At 44.4% G+C, this 23,849-nt stretch overlaps 1 pseudogene; it reads right to left on the reverse strand.

The window, feature by feature from the left end:
• Positions 1–12,864: 12,864 nt before the first annotated feature.
• Positions 12,865–22,728, reverse strand: LOC119923226 (annotated as a pseudogene).
• Positions 22,729–23,849: the final 1,121 nt, after the last annotated feature.

Below are 23,849 nucleotides of genomic sequence, written 5' to 3' on the forward strand. Positions count from 1 at the left end.
TCAATACCTGGGAGAATACAATACAATAGAGATTGTAAACTCGTTGTGAGCAGGCAATGTGCCTGTCATATTGCTATATTCTACTCTCCCAAGCGCTTAGTATAGTACTCTGCACATACTAAATGCTCAATAAATATGATTAACTGACTACAGTAGGTAGACCTGATCCCTGCCCACAAGTAGCTTACAAAATGGAGGGGGAGGTAGACATTAAAATAAAGGACAGATGATTATGACCATAAGTGCTGTGGGGCTGCGATGAATGTCAAAGTGTTGAAAGGGTAGAGACCCAAGCGCAGGTAATGCAGAAGAGAGGAAAAATTGGAGAAGTGGGGTCATAGTCAGGAAAAGCCTCATGGAGGTGACCTGATTTTAGAAGGGATTTGAAGATGGGGAGAGTAGTCCTCTCAGAAAAAAGGACAGTCACAACAAGAAACATACCTGGGAATTAACTCCTTTCCTTCCAGGCATAAATTTCTACTCAATCCCGTCTTGTGCTTCTGCTTCCCAGACGAAAACTTGGAAATGTGTAGTACTCTTCTTTTAAAGCATTGCCCTTGCCCCTCCCCACTTCACGTTCTCCCTCTTTAACAAATAATTCTCAACTCCTTAGATTCCTTGTATCCTATATCCTGCAATCTTTCTCTCAAACTTTCAATGTCCATCCACTCTTTACATCAATCAGTTACTCATTCATTAAATCGTATTTATTGAGTACTTACTGTGTGCAGAGCACTTTACTAAGCACTCACTCAATCAATCCATGTATTGAATGTCTATTGTCCTGGTACTCCTGGTTCTCCTCCTATCTCTCTGACCGCTCAGTCTCAATCCCTTTCACAGGCTCCTCCTCTGTCTCACATCCTCTAACTGTGGGGGTCCCTCATGGTTCCGTTCTGGGTCCCCCACTATTGTCCATCTACACCCACTCCCACTCATTTGCTTCCATGGCTCCAACTACCTACCATCTCTATGTGAAAGTTTCCCAGATCTACATCTCCAACCCAGATCTCTCTCCTCATATTTACTTCTGCCTTCAAGACATCTCTACTTAGATGTACCACCGACACCTCAAATGTAACATGTCCTAAACAGCACTATCTTATTTTCCCACCCGAGCTCTGTCCTCCCCATGATTTTCCCATCACTGTACACAACACTACCATCCTTCCTGCCTCACAAGCTCATAACCTTGGTGTTATCCTCGACTCAACTCTCTCATTCAACTCACATATTCAATCTGTCACCAAATCCTGTCCATTCAACCTTTACAACATCGCTAAAATCTGCCTTTTCCTCTCCATCCAAACTGTTACCGTGTTAATCCAAGTACTGTCCTATCCCATCTTGATCACTGTATTCGCCTTCCTTCCAACCTCCCTGCCTCCCATTTCTCTCCACTCCAATCCATATTTCATTCTGTTGCTCAGACTACTTTTCTACAAAAAACATTCAGTCCATGATTCCCCACTCTTCAAGAACTTCCACGTCAAACAGGAACTCCTTACCATCAGCTTTAAGGCACTTAATCACCTTGCCCCCTTCTACCTTACCTGGGGAAGCAGCGTGGCTCAGTGGAAAGTGCCCGGGCTTTGGAGTCAGAGGTCATGGGTTCAAATCCCTGCTCTGCCTATTGTCAGCTGTGTGACTTTGGGCAAGTCAAATAACTTCTCTGGGCCTCAGTTACCTCATCTGTAAAATGAGGATTAAGACTGTAAGCCCCACGTGGGACAACCTGATCACCTTGTAACCTCCCCAGCGCTTTGAACAGTGCTTTGCATATAGTAAGCGATTAATAAATGCCATCATTATTATTATTGTTACCTCACTACTTCCTACTCTAACCCAGCCCAGACACTTCTCCCCTCTCGTGCTAACCTACTCACTGTACCTTGATCTCGTCTATCTCGTTGCCGACCTCTTGCCCATATTCTGCCTCTATCCTGGTTGCCCTTCCTCTTCATATGCAACAGACAATCACTATCCCCACCTTCAAAGCCTCGTTGAAGGCACATTTCCAAGAGGATTTTCCTGAATAAGCCCTGATTTCCTCCTTTACCACTCCCCTCTGTGTCACCTTTGCATTTGGATTTGCATCACTCCCTCAGATTCACAGAATTTATGTACATAACTGCAATTTATTTATTTGTATCTACCCCAGCGCTTAGAACAGTGCTTGGCACATAGTAAGCACTTAACAAATATCATTATTATTATTATTATTATTATTATTATTATTATTATTATATTGTCTGTCTCTCCCTCTAGCCTGTAAACTCATTGAGGGTAGGGAACATATCTATTAACTCTGCTATACTACACTCTCCCAAGCGCTTAGTACAGTACTCTACATACAGAAAACACTTAATAAATGTCGTTGATTGGTTGGTTACTGAGTGCTTGGGAAAGGAAAAATATGGGCAATATTTTTGAAGGGCCAAATATAAATGCAGTGAAAAAGGCATTTTTGAGCACCTGAGATTTCCAATGGAAACACATAACTATTCCCTGGAGTCGTTTCAAAACTGGCTTTGGATTTGGAACAAATAAGTTCAATTCCTAATTTTATTCACAGTTTTATGGGGCTTATTGGTGCCCTAAATAATTGGTTTTCCAATTAGCTGCCTTGATATAAGCACATGAAGGAGAAACAGACATTCATACGGACTTTACAATCTCCAGACATGATCATCATTAAAAACAAATGCTGGCCAATAAGAGTTAGAATAAAATTCCTTTGAATGAGATGAAAAAAAAGTAATTGAAGTCATGATCAGCCAGAATGGAAGAGATATATTTGTTAAATGTGCAATACCAAAGTGGATGATTTCCTATGATGTTTGTAGTATTGTCCCCCAACCTCAATAGCTCATTTGCTACATCCAAGCCTTCACTCACATCCAAGCCGTCACCAAAACCTGCCAGTCTCAGCTCTGCAACATTGCCAAGATCCGCCCTTTCCCCTCAATCCATACCGCTACCCTGCTCGTTCAAGCTCTCATCCTATCCCGTCTGGACTACTGCATCAGCCTTCTCTCTGATCTCCCATCCTCGTGTCTCTCCCCACTTCAATCCATACTTCATGCTGCTGTCCGGATTGTCTTTGTCCAGAAACGCTCTGGGCATGTTACTTCCCTCCTCAAAAATCTCCAGTGGCTACCAATCAATCTGAGCATCAGGCAGAAACTCCTCACTCTCGGCTTCAAGGCTCTACATCAGCTCGCCCACTCCTACCTCACCTCCCTTCTCTCCTTCTACAGCCCAGCCTGCACCCTCTGCCCCTCTGCCGCTAATCTCCTTACCGTGCCTCGTTCTCGTCTGTCCCGCCGTCGACCCCCGGCACACGTCATCCCCCAGCCTGGAATGCCCTCCCTCTGCCCATCCGCCAAGCTCGCTCTCTTCCTCCCTTCAAGGCCCTACTTAGAGCTAAACTCCTCCAGGAGGCCTTCCCTGACTGAGCCCCTTCCTTCTTCTCCCTCTCGTCCCCCTCTCCATCCCCTCATTTTACCTCCTTCCCTTCCCCACAGCACCTGCATATATGTATATATGTTTGTACATATTTATTACTCTATTTATTTATTTATTTATTTATTTTACTTGTACATATCTATTCTATTTTATTTTGTTAGTATGTTTGGTTTTGTTCTCTGTCTCCCCCCTTTTAGACTGTGAACCCGCTGTTGGGTAGGAACTGTCTCTATATGTTGCCAACTTGTACTTCCCAAGCGCTTCGTACAGTGCTCTGCACACAGTAAGTACTCAATAAATACGATTGATTGATTGATTGATTTGCTAAACTACTTTAGCTAGTAGCAGGCGACATATTCTCTCTCAGAGACATACTCATGGATTGACAGATGCATCAGTCACTCTCCTCTCCTATCTATATTTCTTTCTGAGCCCAGCATTTATTTTTTATTATATTTGTTCTGTGCTTACTATGTGCCAAGCACTATACTAAGTGCTGGGATAGATACATGCTAATCAGGTTGGACACAATTCATGTCCCAAAGTGGGCTCACAGTCCTAATCCCATTTTTACAGATGAGGTAATTGAGGCACAAAGAAGAGAAGTGACTTGCCCAAGGTCACATAGCAAGCTAAAGACAGGGCAGGGATTAGAACTCAGGTCCTTCTGACTTCTGCTCTATCCATTAGGCCACACTGGTTCTCTAAAATGTTGATCTTTTTAATATGTTGTTCTGCCACATCTCTCTACTCCTCTGAAACCTCCAATGGTTTTTCAGTCCTCTCCACATTAAGTAGGGACTCCTAATCACTGGCTTTAAAACACTCAATAAACTCAGTCCTTCGTACTTATCCACTCTCTTTCCTCACTGCACCCAACGAGCACTCTTCGCTCCTCCCAGACGGTGCTGATTCTTTTGTCTTCTGCTAGGGATCACTTTCTCATGCTTTTTCTTTCTGCCTGGAACTCCCTTCCTCTGCAAATCCTACAGAACCTCGTCCTCCAACTCCCCAATTTCAAAGTGTTACTGAAATCATATCTCTGATAAAGAGATCTACTCTGATTAATTATTTCCTCTCTTCAGGCTATGTTTCTTTCCATTGCCATCTCAGCACTTCGGTGCCATCGGAGTACCTACAAACGCAAGCTTCCATAACACTAATGTCCACATCTTATATAATAAATTCTTCAAGCATTAATTCATATATACCTCCCCTTTTGCTCTTTCTTCCTCTCTCTACATTGTTTCAGTATCTATTTTCCTTGCTAAATGCAAGCTCCTTAAGTGCAAGAACAATGTCTGCTAATTCCATTGTACTCTCCCAAGTGCTTAGTACAGTGCTCTGCACACAGTAGGTGCTCAGTAAATTGATCAATTTATAGTATCCTGATTGCTCCAAAATAAAACCAAAGTGTGACTTCTTTTGCTTGGGAGGAGTAACTAAAGACCCATCTAAATGCTCACTTCCTGTGCCTTTGTAGATATGGATTTCTTCTTCTGTTCCCTGTTCACCCAACTCCAGCAACGGTTTACCCCAGTTACAGTCTCCTTGAGGTAGAACAGACACAAGCCTAACACGGTTAACGTGGAACTGGTGGCCACTCTCCAGCCACAACCATGTTTCTCAGCCTCGTTTTATTACCCCTAACAAAGATACCAAATCCTAGAAACTAGAAAAGCACCAGGTCGGAGATTCCATAACATCCTAGGTGGCTTCTGGATAAACGCAAACGTAATCTGAGATCTCATTTCTTGGAGTAAAGTCTGGATTTAGAGCAGCAATGAATTTTAGTCCAATTTCCTTTGATTGCCAATCTTTCTCTGCAATAGTAGGTCAAGATCCTCCTCTCAGAACATCTGGATCCTTTATAAAGGAGGACTTCTAAGTGCACTAAAAGCTTGGTGACTTCTCCAGGTCAGTCAGAAAGAATATAGTTTGCCCGGACTGTGAAAAGCATCTCTACCTGACTCGATTTGTCCGTCCTTGCTCTAAGTCTGCCCTGAAGCTGAGTCATTAGGTTCACTGTTTCTCTTCTCACATTTAAACTGGATTCTGCAGATATTCAGGAACCTCATGACATTCTGCCCAATCAGCCTCATGGGATTATGACCAGTCTCCCCTAGTGGAAGATCTGCCCAAGATTATGCCAAACTGAATTTTGCTTTAGAAAAATGAATATAGATGCAAGGGAGGAAAAACATATTTTCACTGGATTTTGATCCCAAAAGAGAAATCCTTTCTGTTCCCCTTATGATCATCATCAAATTGCCAATCACCAGAACCTTGCAATCAAATATCCACTGGTGATTTAGAGGAGATAGCTGAGAAAAATTTTGGAGGGAAATTTTCCAGCTCATTTGTCTGTGTATTTCAAGCAAAAGAGAATGCTCACTTGCTTGCCTGACTTGCATCTCTGATTTCACACATTTGTCAAGTGAAGACAACATCAGTGGGCACTTTAGGTTGATAACATTGTTAATAGCCACAATCAGTCAATGGTATTTATTGAGCACTTCCTCTGAGCAGAGAATTGTACTAAGTGCTCGGTAGAGTAAAATATAACAGAGTTGGAAGACACATTCACTGCCCACAACAAGCTTATAATCTAGAGGACAAAAGAGTTGAATCTGACAAATAGAATGCTCCCTTAGGAAAAGAGCCAGTGCTACATCTTGGCAACAGGAAGCAAAATTATCAGTTCAGAAAACAAAAACAAAGATGAAGAGAGGACAGGATCTATTAAAACTAATCCATTCCAGGTTGATTTAACATTTGGTCTTATTATACATGGTAAATCCACTTGGTTTTACTGAATGTTCTATTTTGTTTTCTAACAGATTTCTCTTTAAAATCAGGCAAAAGTTGGGCTTGCACTCCAACCTTGCCTTCCTGCTTGCCTGATAGGCAAGAGTCTTTCTGATGGACAGCTTAGTCCAGATTCACCAGTCGTATTCATGGATGTTCCCCGTTCTGTTCCCAAACCTACCCAACCCTTGGCCCCCAGTGATCACATTTTGTGGGGGAGGAATATTTCACACCCACAGAGAACCTTTCCTCAAGGGTATTACATGGATTTAGCCAAAAATAATGCATTAATTCCGACAGAATGCATGGATGAAAATATTGTTCACAAATGCCAGCTCATCTACACTGAAGGTCTATGTAATTAACATCCACTTAAGAATGGGAATCAGTCAGCAGTAGAGATGGTGTCCAATTAAAGTGTCCTTTCAAAGCACACAAGGCACCAGGTCACTTGGTATCTTCCTGAAGACTTCATTCTCCTATTACTAATGTCAACTTTCTCACTGTACCTCAGTCTCATCTATCTCACAATCGACCTCTCACCCACATCTCGCCTCTGGCCTGCAATGCTCTTCCTTTTCATATCCAACAGGCTATTACTCTCCCCCTCTTTGAAATCTCATTGAAATTACATTTCTTCCAAAAGGCCTTCCCTGACTACTCCCTCCTTTCCTCTTCCACTCCATTTTGCGTCACCTTGACTTGCTCCCTTTATTATTTCTCCCTCCCAGCCCCACAAAACTTACATACACATCTATAATTTTATTTATATTAATGTCTGTCTCCCCTTCTAGACTTTAAGCTCATTGTGCTCAGGGAATGTGCCTTTTATAATGTTATATTTTACTCTCCCAAGCGCTAAGTTAAGAGCTCTGCACACAGTAAGCACTCGATAAATATGATTTCCTGACTGGCTGAAACCACGTCCCATATGCTCTACTGTGTCTTGGTGAAAAGAGGTAAGAAACTGTCGAGTTTGTTTTTTTCTTTTGTTTTGTAATGTTTTATTTTTTAATGGTATTTTTGGTGCATACTGTATGCCAGGCATTCATTAATTCATTCAATTGTATTTATTGAGTGCTTACTGTGTCTAAAGCACTATACTAAACTAAGCACGTGGGAGAGTATGGTAAAACAACAAGCAGAGACATTCCTTACACACAAAGAGCTCATAGTCCAGATGGGGAGAGAGATATTAATAGAAATAAATAAATAGGTATATAAATAAATTAATTAATCACGGTATATAGAGGCCCTGTAATAAGTATTGGGGTAAGTACAAGCTAATCAGGTTGGATACAGTCCACATCCGACATGGGGTTTACAGACATAATCCCCATTTTATAAATGAGGTCACTGAGACACAGAAAACTGATTTACACAAGGATCTAAAGCAGACAAGTGGCAAAGCCAGGTATAGAACCCAAGCCCTCCCAGGTTGCTTCAGTTTGCATTCTAGAACTGAGAAATCTTCCAAAGGATTCGTCAACTCATTAGCAAGACTCATTAGCAAGTTGTAAATCACCCCCTTTAATAAGATGGAGGTCAATTTGATAAGGGAGCCCAGGTACATCCATAATCCAATCAAATACCTCTTAGTCAAATAACACCACCCCTCACCCCCCTCTCTGTCTGTCACATACCTGCTTCTGGTTAAAGAGTTAATATCATTTCAACATATTCCAACACTTATCTGCTGCTTTGGGACAGTCACTTCACTTCTCTGAGTCTCAGTTACCTCATCTGTAAAATGGGGATTGAGACTGTGAATCGTGCATGGGAAAGGGATAGCAACCAACCCGATTTGCGTATGTACTTAGTACAGTGCCTGGCACATAGTAAGCCCTTCACAAATATCACAATTGTAATTATCATTACTATTTCATATGTACCCTGCTGAGAATACCGTGGAGGCCATACCCTTTTGGGGACTCGGTAGTGAGTGCAAGAAACTGACAAGTATGACCTGGCACCAGGATCAGCAGGAAGGGAGAATTGGGCTCTTGAGATATTAATCATAATAATGGCATTTACGAAGCGCTTACTATGTGCAAAGCACCGTTCTAAAAACAGGGGAGGTTACGAGGTGATCACGTTATCCCACGGGGGACCCACAGTCTTAATCCCCATTTTACAGATGAGGAAACTGAGGCACATAGAAGTGAAGTGACTTGCTCAAAGTCAAACCGTTGACAATTAGCCGTGCCGGGATTTGAACCCATGACCTCTGACTCCAAAGCCCGGGTTCTTTCCAGCAAGCCACGGGATATGCTACAAATAACTAGAGGGAGCATGTCCAGCAGGATCTAAAATTTTGAGACCCATTTGTAAGCAAATTTTGAAATTGAAGTTTACAAGTAAAGTGTGATTCTTCCCCTCTTACTTGAAAGAACATCTCAACTCTTCCTTCTATCCCTCTCCATCTCTATAGGAGGTTTGCATTTGGTTACTTCAGAGAATTGATTGGCCACTCACAACCAACAAGTCCTGGCTACTTGCTGGCCAAAGTAAGGCCTCTCTAAGCATTGAAAAATCAATGAGGTAAAAGGCTATGTCTGGGGCATTTGGGGGGAGCTAAGGAAAGCTGGAGCAAATCACCAAAGCCCTATCCCTGCCTATCTATTTCCCAGCCCAAATCATTCCCCCAAGGGAATTAAAGCATCTCAGCATCTCTGAATCCAGGTTTAGGGGCAGGGAAGGTGTTCTCCACTACTCCCTTGTGACAGCTACTGAACATGGAGAAGACGACTTCGTTGACTTGACTCTTGGATCACCCACTCTCTCTGCCAACAATCAATTAATCAATCAATCAAAGAATCGTATTTATGGAGTGGTTACTGTGTGCACAGCACTGTTCTAAGCACTTGGGAGAGTGTAATACAAGAGAATTAGCAGGCACATTCCCTGCCCATAATGAGCTTACAGTCTAGATGTGGAGACTGACATTAATATTAACATGAAATATGGGAGAGAAGGGTGACTGTGCTTGTCTGCATGTATGATCTACTTATTTCAGTGTCCAGCATCCTCTTGATCAATAGTGGGGAAATTTCTCCTCAAAAAATCAACAGAAAATCTATTTTAACAAATTTCTGCAAATACCAATAAATTAATTTGGTACTGAGACATTTATGGGTGATAACAGTCACTTTCCTGCACCATACCTCTTCCATGAAGCTTTTCACTTCTGAATTTCTCAGAATGTATGTTTAGGGGTTTAGCATGGGGCTTATAATAGAATAAAATACTGCTGTCACTCATTGATGGGCAGGGTTGGATGTAGGTTACAAACACACACAAAGATAAAATGTACAAAAAATAAGATAACAGTGATGTGGGTAGTACAAGTGAAACAGCTGTGCATCTCCCCTCAGACCTGAGAGATTTCAAGGAAGCTAAAATGACAAAATGAGAGACAAGAAATATTGCAAAGATTGATTCACTGTAGTGACAACTAAAAGACCAAATATGTGGGTGAGCCCCAAGTTGGACAAGGGACTGTGCCCAGTCTGATTTGCTTCTACCCACCCCGGCACGTAATACAGTGTCTGGCACAGAGTAAGAGCTTAATAAATACCATAATTATTACTATTTTTTATCTAGGTGGCCTGTCCATTGCCTCTCTTTTCTGGTCCAGCCTGCAGATAGAGGCTCCTCATTGCTGGGAATTTCTAGACTGAGTAGGAAGACTTGGGAGACTTCCCAGCAGCAGCTGTCAATCACTTGGGGTGGTCCTGCCATTCCGAATGGCAGAGATTAGAAGGCTCTCTATTCTATCAAAAGCTCTCAAGGGAAGTGCACCATTCAGTGAACACCTTTTGTGAACCTCAATGTTGGATGAACCACTGGCAGATGTTTTGTCCACAGTAGGAATTCACCTTGCTGATGTTTTTATCCCCAAGAGTCTCTTCAGAGTCTGAACCCCAGTCAGGCTCACATGGAAGATGATAAATTCATTGGGGGACTGCAGCAATCCTCTCTGAATTCAAAGAATAGACATAGCATCAGGGACAGTCCAGTGAAATGATGCAACCTTGTAGGTTGTTATTGCTCAAAACATATCCACAGGGTGATGAGCCCTCTCAGATAAATTAGGTGACTTGCCCCAAAGTCAGACAGCTGACAATTGTCGGCAGAGCAGAGATTTGAACCCACGACCTCTGGCTCCAAAGCCCGTGCTCTTTCCACTGAGCCACGTTGCTTCTTTTGACACCAAGCTCATTATAGGTAGGAAACGTGCCTGCCAACTCTGATGAATTCTACATTTCCTTGTGCTGTACACCTTAGGAATATGAGCAGTGGAGTGTGTCGGGAACAGGGACTACCGTGCTCAGCAGAAAGAAACTAGCCAGTAGTAGCAGTTGGCGTGCAGATCCACGTTCCCAGTAAATGGGAAGAGAACATCCGAGCCAAGAACACTCACAGGAAACCAGGGCTGTAATGCGATTCAAGGAATCACCTCCTAATGCCGGGAAAGTAACAAAGACTGGTACCATATTCTGTTGGAAAGGAACACTCACGAAAAAGGAGAACAAAGGCTAAATTTGGATAGATGAGAGAATCCCAAGAAATCACGCCAACAGGGGAGGGCTGAAGGAAGGAAGAAAGGCAGAAAAGAAGGAAGGAAGGAAGGAAGGAAGGAAGGAAGGAAAGAAGGAAGGAAGGAAGGAAGGAAGGAAGGAAGGAAGGAAGGAAGGAAGGAAGGAAGGAAGGAAGGAAGGAAGGGAGTAATAAAGAAAGAGAGCTATAATGAGAGAAATACAATGAATGAAAGAAAGAATGAGTGAAAGGAAGAAAGAAATTGAGAATCAATCAGTCCAATTTTTCTGAGTGCTTACTGTGTGCAGGGCATTGTAATAAGCGCATGGGGACAAGAACATAACAACATAGACAAATTTCCTGTCCACGATGAGCTTACAGTCCAGATAATGATATAAAAGAATCATACAACGGAAACCACTGCCCACCCCCACACCTACTATGATTTCCACCCAGAGATGTATCACCTGAGTGATACAGTATGGATGTCGTGGGCGGCCCTATTGAGAGGGAATCCAACCAGCAGTCAGAACCTAGTTGCCATGTTTAGCATGATTTTCAGCACCTGCGCGGGGTCGAAACCTAGGGGGTCGTACCGCAGAAAGGACTCATCAAAACAGAGCCTTGATCCCGACAACTAGTCATAAATCAATAACACCTTCTATGACAGTTAACCCCCTGTCTAGACGCAAGTGCCATAGCAACCCCTCCCTCACCTGTGTTAGTTCAACCTTCTGCTCTGCCCCAAAACAACTTCTCCATCCTTAACGACGCTGATCATGTCCAAAACACAACACCTCCCCTTCCCAGTCATAGCCAGCTCTCTCCTGTCTGCCTGCCCTTCCTGCCACTGTCGATAACGCTATCATTCTCTCTGTATGACAACTCCACAGCGTTGGCAAGCGCCTTTGCTCTGCTGCCTCAGTCAACCCACATATTGAGTCTCTCACCAGATCCTGAAGCTATATCTCCCTGACATTGCTAAACTCTGCTCGTTTCTCTGCAGACCAACTGCTAAAACGCTCATCGAAGCCTTTACCAAAGGTTTCACCTTCATTACCGCAGCAGGCTTCTAATGCCCTCCCAACCCGATAACAGTTTCAACACTCATTGGAATCCAAAGCTTGGTTTGAAGAGATGGAATGACTTCAAAAAGAGGTAAGTCATTTGTAATCCCTTCAGGTCAAACGCAGCCAGGCCAAGACCTTCCCCTGCCTCTAAGATGAGGGAAACGGTGTTTTGCTTTTGATCAGTGTACATTCCAGTTATTCAGCATGGGACACACGAGATAGAAGGATCACAATAATAGCACTTTATTGTAAAACTCCTTTCTCTAGGATGTGAAGTGAGAAGGCCTTACAGTGGTATATTAGGACATATATTAGGTAATAGTTACGATCATGCACAGTAGGTGACCACGGAGCAGAGCCCCAGCCCTCCCAAAACCCATCCCAGCCCTACGATGAGGGTGTTTTGCTCCAAATCGATGTAAAGTCCCTTCTTTAACACAGGAGACAGAGACATAACTGTAACTAAAATAGCACTTTATTAAAAAAAAAACCCTTACGCCGCACAAGCAGCGTAGATGTTCATAGAAAACCTTTTTCAAGGAAGTCCATGACAACAAAGGTCCTCAGTGCGGACCCCAGGCGAGCACTTTATTAAAAAAACTCTTTTCTCTAGGATGTGAAGGGAGAAGGCCTTGCAGTGTATGTGGGGGCATAGGAGTTGCGATCATGCTGACTAGGTGACCACGGATCAGAGCCCCAGCCCTTCCAAAAGCCACCCCAGCCCTACGATGAGGGCAATAATGTTTTTGCCCCAAATCGAGGTAAAATCCACTTCTTCAACACAAAAGACAGGGACAAAACTGTAACTAAAATTTACATAACCATAACTGCAACATAACTGTAACTAAACTTTATTGAAAAACCCCTTAACCCCCACAAGCCACGCAGGTGATCATAAAAAGTCTTTCAGAGGAGCCCATGCCAACAAAGGTCCTCAGTCCGGACCCCAGTTGGGCTCCCCAGGGGCCGCCTCAGTCGGTCAGCGCCCACCCCGAGAGGAGGCAGTGCTCGTTGGCCCGGACACTTCCAGCCGAACATTCAGTCTCGGAAATGTCCCCCGGTGATGTCGCTCGCCGTTTCGGCCCCTGGACTTCTCCCACACCCACTCGAGCACTAGAACCTCTTGGTCCAGTGGGTCTTGTTGGTCGGTCTGCGATCCCCTCTGCTCCGCCCGCCATCCTTCCCTCGAGGGATGGACGGCCTCCAGCAAAGGCTGGGGCCTGTCCCCGCGAGGAGGCCCCGGAGCCGCTTACCGCAGGCCGGAGCTTCCATGGCCTCCCTCGGCCTCGGCGCCAGGGAGCAGGGCCAGGACATCGGCCGGGTGGCCCGTGCGGAGGCACAAGTCCCATCCCAGGGAGGAACACAGCCAGTCGCAGCAATGGCTCCCGCCCGGAAACCAAGGAGCTGTGGGTAGCTTCCGAAGGCCGGGCTCGGCGCCCCCATGGGCTCCACGGCCCTCAGCCCATCTTCTTCCCCGGCTGATTCTTCCCGCTTCTCTCTGGACCTCGGCTCCTCCGCCTCCTCCACTTCCACCTCTTCCGGGCCCACGGAGTCCTGCTCCTCCGTCTGCGTTCCCTTGTCCTTGCTCCACGCATCCTCAGGAGTTTCTTCTGTCTCCTGCAGGACCAGCTCGCCACTCGCCTCACTGTCCATCTCCTCCGGCCACTCCGGCTCCCCCTCCTCCGTCTGTGTCCCCTTCTCCTCGGTCTGCCATTCCTCGGGACTTTGTTCTGTCTCCCGGAGGTCCTGCTTAACGTTCTCTTCCCAATACATTTCCCACATCCTCTCCAACTCTAGAGCCATTTGCTCCAGTGGGTCAAGTTCTTCTGTTTGGTTTTCCTCCTCGTCCCTCCACAGTTTCTCCTGCCTTTTCTGACCTTCCCCCTGTCGCAACAGGTCATCCTCTTTCTGGGCCACAGAACTGAGCCCGTCCCCCTCCGCAGGGACCTGAGTCTCTTCCAGCCATTTGCGCTCTTTCAGGCCTTCCTGGGCCTCGGATTCTCCATCCGGGGTTCTCTGGTCCTCCCACAGGTCGGGGCTTCCAAAAAGTTGGCGGCAGTAGATCCGGCCCTCGCAGCAACAGCGTTGCTCGCAGCAGTGCTCCGGGGCCGGAGTGGAGTCTCCAAAGATGATGCCACAGAGGCGTCTCTGTGGCGCGGAGATCTTCATGTTCTGTACGGGTTCCGCTCGCAGTCTGCACAGGTCCAGGCAGCGACGAATGGAGAACTACCGCGAAGTCCCAACTCTCAGTATTTATGGACCCTCTTCCCGGCACCGAGGCTCTTCAGAGAAAGAGGTGTGAATCCGTGTTTCTGTGTCACGCCCTCCTAGTTCGCTGTAATAGAGAGAATGTGCTCCCTCTTCTGGGAAGTTCCATGTGTGAAGGAGTCAGTGTTCTCACCTTTAACTCATAGGTCATTCTCTCTTGCGTGAGAACTCACCCAACTTCCACCTTTTCTCCACATCTTTTTCCAAGTTTGTGGTGTAATTTGAAAGGACCATTTTTCTGCTTTGACCTGTCTTCTCGTGTCCCAAAAGATGTGCAGTTGCCACAATACCCTAAACTCTATGTATGTATATATGTATACACATATTTTCATAGTATTTTAAGATTCCTCTAAATCTCTCCCAAATGAGCACTTTGTTTCAAGAGTTTGACAGTGCTCCCAGCAAAATGATTCTGCTCTAATCATTAAAATTATAAATCACTAAATTGATAAATTATCAATTTATCATTCTAATGAAATAAAACTCTTTAATTAGAAACTTTTGACTAGAAAAACTGGAAAATGTGCTTTCACAAGATGAAGAACGCCTCATGGTTTGTCACTTGAATTACCGATAAAATTATGGTATGTATCAATGGAATGTCTTCTGAAGAACTAGTATGTAAATACATGACTGGTGAAAATCCACTCATTCAATCTTATTTATTGACCGCTGAACACTGTAGAACACTGTACTAAGAGCTTGGAAAGTACATTTCGACAACAGAGACAAACCGTATCATGGAAAAAATAGTCCGTTCTGAAAGTGTTTATAATGCCGATAATCTGATAGGTGATTTCAAAAAGGAGTTGAACTTTAAAACAGGTAACGTTTGAACTTGGAATAAATGCCCATCAAATGTTCTAATTCAGCCACTCTAGTCATTCTTGGGCGCTAAATGTGTGTGGAACCCTGTGGTCAAACACATACTATATCCTCTTTCTAATATCCGCATTATTTTGTTTCCCATTTCCATAATTCCCAGAATTTCGGTAGACCCTTGTAGCCAGAGGAAGTTAACCAGCGAGTTCCTTGGAAGGAAAATCTACAGAGATGCATTTCGGAGAGCGAGAAGCAGAGAGAGAGAGAGGGAGAGAGAGAGAGAGAGGGAGAGAGAGAGAGAGAGAGACAGAGAGAGAGAGAGACAGAGAGAGAGAAAGAGCACACGCAGGGAAAGAGGGCAACCAGCTACAGATGGAGAGAGGAAAGAGAGAGGCAGAGAGCGAGTGAGACAGTGATGTCGAAACGAGTGCAAAGAGTGATCGGTGCCAAACTACAAACACATTCTAGAGGATCCTTCCGATGCTGGAGACCGAGAGTCACAGAACTTCACCTTCGTCGGCGGTAGGAGAGACAAGGGATTAAAGAAGAAAAGGGTACTAAAGAACAAGAGATTAAATAAGGAAAGGGTAATAAAGAATAATCGGAGGCTTCGTAATACCCCGCGGCAAGGAGAATTTTAGTAGATGGTAGGACGATCACCACAACCGTGTGGTTAAGGTTTCCTTTGGTAGCACACTAAGGAATAGCTAAATGGCTTGCGCCAGGGAAACTGGTTACTGGGTATGGAGCCACTAAGGAGCCCAGTGCTCTGTCTTTCATGGTGAATGGGTCCCAGAAACCTTCCTGCCAGGAACCTAGATGTCATCTCTATGGGTCTCGACAGAGGAGCATGTATTTACCCTGCTGATGACATTGGGTAATCGGTGGATGTGGAATGGTGCTGCGATCATCACTGTCTACGGCACGGTTATCGTGCCGCTCCCGGACCTTTAAATTCACATCGCCCGCTGCTTTCCAGATATGAGCTCTCCTGGCCAAGCACCTTTAGACTGCCTTGCGAGGGTGTGATTCCAGTCAGGGAAGGAGTCACTAGGGCCAGGATGTCCACCTCCCTGGGACCTGGAGCTAGCAGGGCTAGCTAAGAATCAATAGGACTAATTGATTCTTAATTTCTTTCTTCCTTTCACTCATTCTTCCTTTTTCATTCATTGTTTATCTCTCATAATAGCTTTCTTTATTACTCCCTTCCTTCCTTCTTTCCTTCCTTCCTTCCTTCCTTCCTTCCTTCCTTCCTTCCTTCCTTCCTTCCTTCCTTCCTCCCTCCCTCCCTCCCTCCCCTGTTTTCATGATTTCTTGGGATTCTCTCATCTATCCAACTTTAGCCTTCGTTCTCATTTTTAATGAGTGTTCCATTCCAACAGGATATGGTAAATGTCTTTGTTACTTTCCCGGTATTAGGAGGTGATTCCTTGAATCGCATTACAGCCCCGGTTTACTGTGCGTATTCTTGGCTCGGATGTTCTCTTCCCATTTACCGGGAATGTGGATCTGCATGCCACCTGCTTCTACCTGCTAGTTTCTTTCTGCTGAGCACGGTAGTCCCTCTTCCCGACAGGTTCTACTGCTCCTATTCCTAAGGTGTACAGCACAAGGAAATAAAGCATTCATCAGCGTTGGTAGGCCCGTTCCCTACCTACAATGCCCTTGGTGTCAAGAGAAGCAGCGTGGCTCAGTGGAAAGAGACGGGCTTTGGAGTCAGAGGTCGTGGGTTCAAATCTCGGCTCCACCGCCAGTTGTCAGCTGTGTTACTTTGATCAAGTCACCTAACTTCTCTGGGCCTCAGTTACCTCATTTTGGCTCAGTGGAAAGAGTACGGGCTTTGTAGTCAGAAATCAGGGGTTCGAATCCCTGCTCCGTCAATTGTCAGCCGTGTGACTTTGGGCAAGTCACTTAACTTCTCTGGGCCTCGGTTACCTCAACTGTAAAATTGGGACTTAAACTGTGAGCCCCCCGTGGGACAACCTGATTACCTTGTAATCTCCCCGGCGCTTAGAACAGCGCTTTGCACATAGTAAGGCCTTAACAAATGCCATTAGTAATTATTATTATTATTGTTATTATTATTATTATTATTGTGCATGAACCGCAGAGAGCTGCTTGCAGAAATCTAGATATTAGGTTGATCTTGCCCACTTCAAATTTATCCTTGAGTGCTTTAACTCTGCCCTCTCCTCTGCCCAGCAAAATTATTTCTCCATTCTTATTGACACTCAATCCTATCCCTTTCCTTCACACCTCATCAAAACACTCGACTCCTCCCTTCCTGCCTCCCTAACAGCCATCATCAACTGTTTGCTCTCCACTGGCCTATTCCCCACTGCTTACCAACGTGCCCATGTTTCCCCATCCTACAAATAATTGAAATAAAAAACCTTGCCTTGATCTCCTGGCCTCCCTCCAGCTATCGACCCATCTCCCTCCTACCATTTCTCTCCAAAACCCTTGAGCGAGTTGTCTACATCCTCTATCTCCGTTTGAAGAGTTGAAATACCTCAGGGAGAAAGGTCTCAGAAAGAAAAGGTTGGCGGGGTTGGGGTGGGGGTGCAATTGCAAGGCCCTGACCATCGTGCTTCCACACTTTCTCACTTTTTGCCTTTTATAAGGGTTGGAAGTCTGATCTTCTGGTCTTTCACCTAGAGCTTCCTCCACTCACTACGAGTTTCCTTTGCTACCCAGGGCGGTGACTCAGCTCTAACAGGGCAACCGATTGCCTATTGAACATGCTCTACTCTCGTTTACTTCTGTTTTCTTTCGAACATGCTCTCTTCTCTTGTTTAATTTGTTTCTGTTTTCTTTCTTTAATCAAAGGAAATTCTTTCGGGGTTTACCTTCCTGAGCATTCACCGTCTTTTCCCCCCTCTCCCTGCTGCACATGCTCCTGAATTTGAAGTGTGCCATAGGAAAAGAGCATTGGTTTAATCCCAGGAAGCCGTATCCAATTTTCTCTGCCCATGCCATTTGCCCATCGACTATTCCTTCATGTTCTGCCACAGATATACCTGCCACCAAGGGAGATATAGCCACACTGTAGCATTGATCCTACTGGAATCTTCCACAGTACAAGTCTTAGCCTGTGATGAAGACTTCAATCTTCCTTTATTTCCCCTTTCTTTTCTAATTCCTTGCTTGTCTCTCCTACCGACGATGAAGACAATCCATAAGTTCAACCGTATGTTGATACAAAACTCAGGTGACAAGATGCCACAAAAGTGACTTACTTTTTTTCTTCAGCCTGAGAAGACAGAGTAAGGCTGTTTGTGGAGTATGAGGATGCTGAATATCAATATAGGCCACGATGGCCCTGGTTGAGACAGAGTCAGCAAACGACTGACTTTTCCGTTGTTTCCCTGATATCTGATCAGAACACTACAGAAAGGGTCGCAGACAGACATAATGGTAAATGCCTGCAGCAGTTGAATCTTTGTAGCAAGAACATTATTTCAAAATGACTGCATTTCAATTTTTAAGTGGTGTTTCACTGATTATAGCATCCTGGTTCCTAAACAGATCATCTCGCCTGACTTCAAATACCCTTCTGAATTCAATTATTTTGTTTATCCCTTTACTTTTTAATTACTTAGCCACTAAGAAATTTGAATAAACTTTGATGAAGCTGGATGTCTTTACAATTCAGTCAATTGTATTTACTGGGAATTTTTTGTGTACCTAGCTGGACTAGATACTAGGCAGAGAACAATAAAAAGAAATGAATAACTACATCTCTATCTTCATTCATTCATTCAGTTGCAATTGTTGAGCATTTATTACGTGCAGAACACTGCACTAAATGCTTGGGAGAGTACAATATAACAATAAACAGATATATTCCCTGGCGCCACAGGTTTACAATCTGGCTTTCAGTCTCATGAGGGGATCCAAGTTGTTTTTACTGTTTTTCCTCCTATCTAATGATTTGATTAATCAATCAATGCTATGTATTAAGTACTTAATTTATACAGAGCTCTGTACTGAATGCTTTTGAGAGTATGATACATTAGAGTTGTTCGACACGTTCCCTGTCCACCAGGAACTTAGTCTGACTTCCTCATTCATTCACTCAATCATATTTATTGAGTGCTTACTGTGTGCAGAGCAGTATAATAGGCACGTGGGGCAACATATAGAGACGGTGCCTACCCAACAATGGGCTCACAGTCTAGAAAGGGGAAGACAGCCACAAAAAAGAAACAGGTAGATGTTGATATATTATAAAATATATTAATAAAATAAATATAGTAAATATGTATAAATAAAATACAAAGAGTAATAAATATGTATAAATATATACAAGTGCTGTCGGAAGGGGGAGGGGGAAGGGCGGGGGGGGAATTGTCTCATTCCCTATAAACAGCATAAAGATCTGTAATGCTACTATCCATCTCAGATTAAAGGAAGAGATCAGAGCTGGAAATGGAGATTTGGGAATCATCTGCATACTGATAGGAGTTGAAGTTGTGGGAGAGCGGAAGTTATCCAAGGGAGTGGGGTAGATGAACAATAGAAGGGGACTCTGAGAACTGAGCCTTGAACGACCCCCTCTGTGAGAAGAAGGGAGTCAGAGGAGGCCAGACTGAAAAAGAGACTTAGAAGGAGCAGCCAGAAAAATGGAAGGAGAACTATGGGAGGACAGTGTCAGTATACTTACATGCCGTAGGACTGAGGGAGGGGTGAATTAATGGAGCAAATCCAAGTGCAAGGGCAATGCAGAAGGGCATGGAAAAAGAGGAAATGAGTTCTGAATCAGGGAAGGCTTCTTGGAAGAGATGTGCCTTCAATATAGGTTTGAATGTGGGGAAAGGAATTTGTCTGATATGGAGAGGAAGGGTATTCCAGGAAAACGGAAGGGTGTGAGTGAGAGGTCGGCAGTGAGATGGATGAGATTGGGGTACAGCCAGAAGGTTGGTGTTAGAAAATCGGAGTGTGTAGGCTGGGTTGTAGTAGGAGAGCAGTGAGATAAGGTAGCAAGGGGGCAAATTTGAGAAGCAGCATGGCTCAGTGGAAAGAGCATGGGCTTGGGAATCAGAGGTCATGGGTTCTAATCCCGGCTCCACCGTTTGTCAGCTGTGTGACTTTGGGCAAGTTTCTTAATTTCTCTGTGCCTCAATTTCCTCATCTGTAAAATGGGGATTAAAACTGTGAGCTCCCCGTGGGACAAACTGATCACCTTGTAACCTCCCCAGCGCTTAGAACAGTGCTTTGCACATAGTAAGCGCTTAATAAATGCTATTATTATTATTATTATTATTATTATTATTATTATTATTATTACAGTGACTGAGTGTTTTCGAGTCGATGATAAGGAGTTTTTGTTTGAAGCAGAGTGAATGGGCAATCGCGGGAGCTTCTTGATAAATAGGGAAATTTGGACTGACATTTATTCAGGAAAATGAGCAAACTAAAGAATGGTCTGGGGTGGGAAGAGACAGGAGGCAGGGAGGTCAGCAGGGAGACTCATTCAGTCAATCAATCATACTAAGAGCTTGGAAGAGAATAAGCAAGAGAGGTAGCGTGGCGCAGTGGATAGAGCATGGGCCTGGGAGTGAGGAGGTCATGGGTTCTAGTCCCAGCTCGGTCACCTGTCTGCTGTGTGACCTTGGGCAAGTCACCTAACCTCTCTGTGCCTCAGTTACCTCATCTGCAAAATGGGGATTGAGGCTGTGAGCTTTATGTGGGACAGGGACTGTGTCCAACCCGATTTGCTTGTATCCCCTCCAGCACTTCGTACAGTGCCTGGCACATAGTAAGCACTTAACAAATACCATTATCATTATCATTATTATTATTATTATTATACAACAGTCATAGAAACCTTTCCTGACCACAACAAACTTACAGTCTAGAGGAGAAGACAGACACTGATACAAACAAATAAATTATGGATATATACTTAAGTGCTGTGGGGTTGACGATGAGGAGAATAGCACTGCAAATCCAAATTTGAGGGTGATGAAAAAGGGGACAGGAGAAGAGGAAATCAAGGTTCAGTCAGGAAAGGCATCTTGGAGGGGATGGGATTTAGAAATCCTATTCCTACTTCCCCGTGAGACAGAATCTTTCCAAATTTTTCAACTTCCCATACGTAAATTAATGATGGCATTTATTAAGTGCTTACTATGTGCAAAGCACTGTTCTAAGCACTGGGGAGGTTACAAGATGATCAGGTTGTCCCACGGGGGGCTCACAGTCTTAACCTCCATTTTAAAGATGAGGTAACTAAGGCACAGAGAAGTTAAGTGCCTTGCCCAAAGTCACAGAGCTGACAATTGGCAGAGCTGGGATTTGAACCCATGACCTCTGACTCCAAAGCCCGGGCTCTTTCCACTGAGCCACGCTGCTTCTCTAATTACACAGTCACTTCTGTTAATGAGATGGTAAATGGGGTTTACTTAATAAAATATTTTAACATAGCACCATGACAGTTACTTGTTATGAATTATTGATCTGTGCCCTAAGGAGCCCTTAGCATTTAACATAGAAGGTACCAAGAAGAGAATAGTGCATTGGAGGAAGATAACCTTAAATCAAGTGAGGAGATATCTACCCAACCATGATCTACAGCTAACTAAATGACCCCCTCATTTATGTAACATAATTACCCACTAACTTATCCTAGTGGAATGAGCATAGGCCAGACAATCAGAGGACATGAGTACTAATCCCGGCTCTGCCACTATTCTGCTGTGGGGCTGTGGGACAGTCACTTAACCTCTCCGTTACAGATGAGGTAACTGAGGTGCAGAGAAGTGAAGTGACTTGCCCAAGTCACAGATGAACACAAGCAAATGTTTGTTATTTATCAGAGAAAGCTTTGTGAGAAGACTGACAGTGTTCCAGAAATTCATTGTCTATGATCTGGTCGTGCCATTTCCCATTGAGTCTGGTTCATAACTGAAGGTGATGGAAAGGGTCATGGAGTCGGACGTGCCATCTATTGGTTGTTTCACTAGAGGGCACTGTGCCAGACAGAGAGGTGATTTTGATCATGTAGGTCACCTCTGGGCATTTCCAGATTGCAGTTGCCTCTCTCTAATCTTCCCAGAGACACAATGGGAAAGCATGTAGCTTCCCTAGGGAGCCTTGTTGGAAAGAGGAGATTCTCTTTTCCACAGTGTTCTTATTCTCCGGTCACTGGATATCATTAGGAATAGACTCACGGCTCAGAAGGTCAGGGAAAAAGCCACTTGGCTATTCAACAGCCATGGAGAATTCTCTTTCCTGTTTAGTAAAACACTGAACATGATGGTCTGTCGTCCATACAACAGGACGTAGACCACTACAAGGACAACAACCCACTTGGCTGCCCTGACCTCGGACATCACTTTCGGGGGACATCTGGGCCCGTGGAGGTGGCGGACCTGCCGATGGATTCTGTGCAAGTTGGACATCGTGAAGCAACTGGCCACGCTCATGAAGCCCATAAAGAACAGATCCCAGGTACTGACCACAACTGCATTTATCAAATTGGTTGTCACACTGACAGGGACCTCTGTGCATTATTTAAAATCCAGCATGATTCTTACATTGGAGCCATTCCAGGGACCTCTCATGTTCATCACTCACCAAAATCAAAGAGGAGATTGAAGATCCAGAGGATGAGGCAGGAGAAAAGGACGAAGTTGGGTAACTTATCCTTAAGTCTATCCCATCGGTGGGTGACAGCCTGATAGATGCGCAGGAGGCACGTGCTGCAGATGGACAGTCCACGGGCCACTTGGTAGAAGTACATGACCATTTTGCATCCCATGTCATCTAGGAAATTTCCCAGGCTCCAAATTTCCAGAGGATTTAGGACTCCCCCAGTGAGAAGGACGATGGTGTTGGCCAAGGTCAGGTGAACAAGGATGGAGTCAGAGGAGCTCAGTTGGTTGTTGGTACAGATAATGTGGACATAAAACAGGAAGGGGAATCCATTTGCTGAAAACCCAATGCCAACCTGTGTTAGAATTACAATCCCAAAGGTGATGTCCATTTGCCAAAATTTTCAGATGGAATTAGAGAAGACCTCCTGCGGGGCTATTTTGGGAGACAGTGAGTTCAAGTGAGACTGAAAGAGAGAAAGAGAGATAGCATGAGGGCGAGTGTCCTACAATGTCACTGAGACCTAAAGGCATACATGCACCCCTTCATTTCGACTCACAGTTCAAAAAAGAAAAGAAATGTCCTTGCTTCTTTCGACATTGGATGCTCACCCCACCCCAACCCTACAGCATTTATGTAAATATCTTTAAACTGTATATTGTAAATTATCCATTTAGTCAGTGTCCCCATCTAGGCTTTAAACTCGTTTCAGGTTGTGAACCTATCTGCTAATTCTGTTGTATAATACTCTCCTAAATGCTTAGTACAGGGCTCTGAAAATAGTAAGCGCTCATTTAATACCATTGATTGATTGAATGATTCTTAATGCTTCTGAAGTAATTCCGTCATTGTTCCCCAATTCTGCCAAGAAGAGGTGGAAAACACTAGTTTCGGCTCAGCAGTCAAGGCAGCTTTGTTATAGGATTTCTTCATTCTGGGAGCCTTCTGACTGGTCAAGAGGTATTGCTTCCACTATGCAAGTAGTGTCCCTTAGTGGAAAGAACACGGGCCTAGGAGTCAGAGGACCTCTGTTCTAAACCCAGCTCCACCACTTGCCTGCTGCATGACTTTGGGTAAATCACTTCACTTCTCTGTGCCTCAGTTACCTCATTGGTCAAATGGGGATCGAGACTGGGAGCCCTACGTGGGGTAGGGACTGCTTCTAACCTCATTAACCTGATCCACCCCAGTGCTTAGAACAGTGCCTGGTACACAGTAAGCATTTAACAAATGTCACGATCGCTATCATTATGATTATTATGTGTGTCTCGGTTC

The sequence above is a fragment of the Tachyglossus aculeatus genome, unplaced genomic scaffold (genome assembly GCF_015852505.1).
Source record: "Tachyglossus aculeatus isolate mTacAcu1 unplaced genomic scaffold, mTacAcu1.pri scaffold_158_arrow_ctg1, whole genome shotgun sequence".
Taxonomy (NCBI): Eukaryota; Metazoa; Chordata; class Mammalia; order Monotremata; family Tachyglossidae; genus Tachyglossus; species Tachyglossus aculeatus.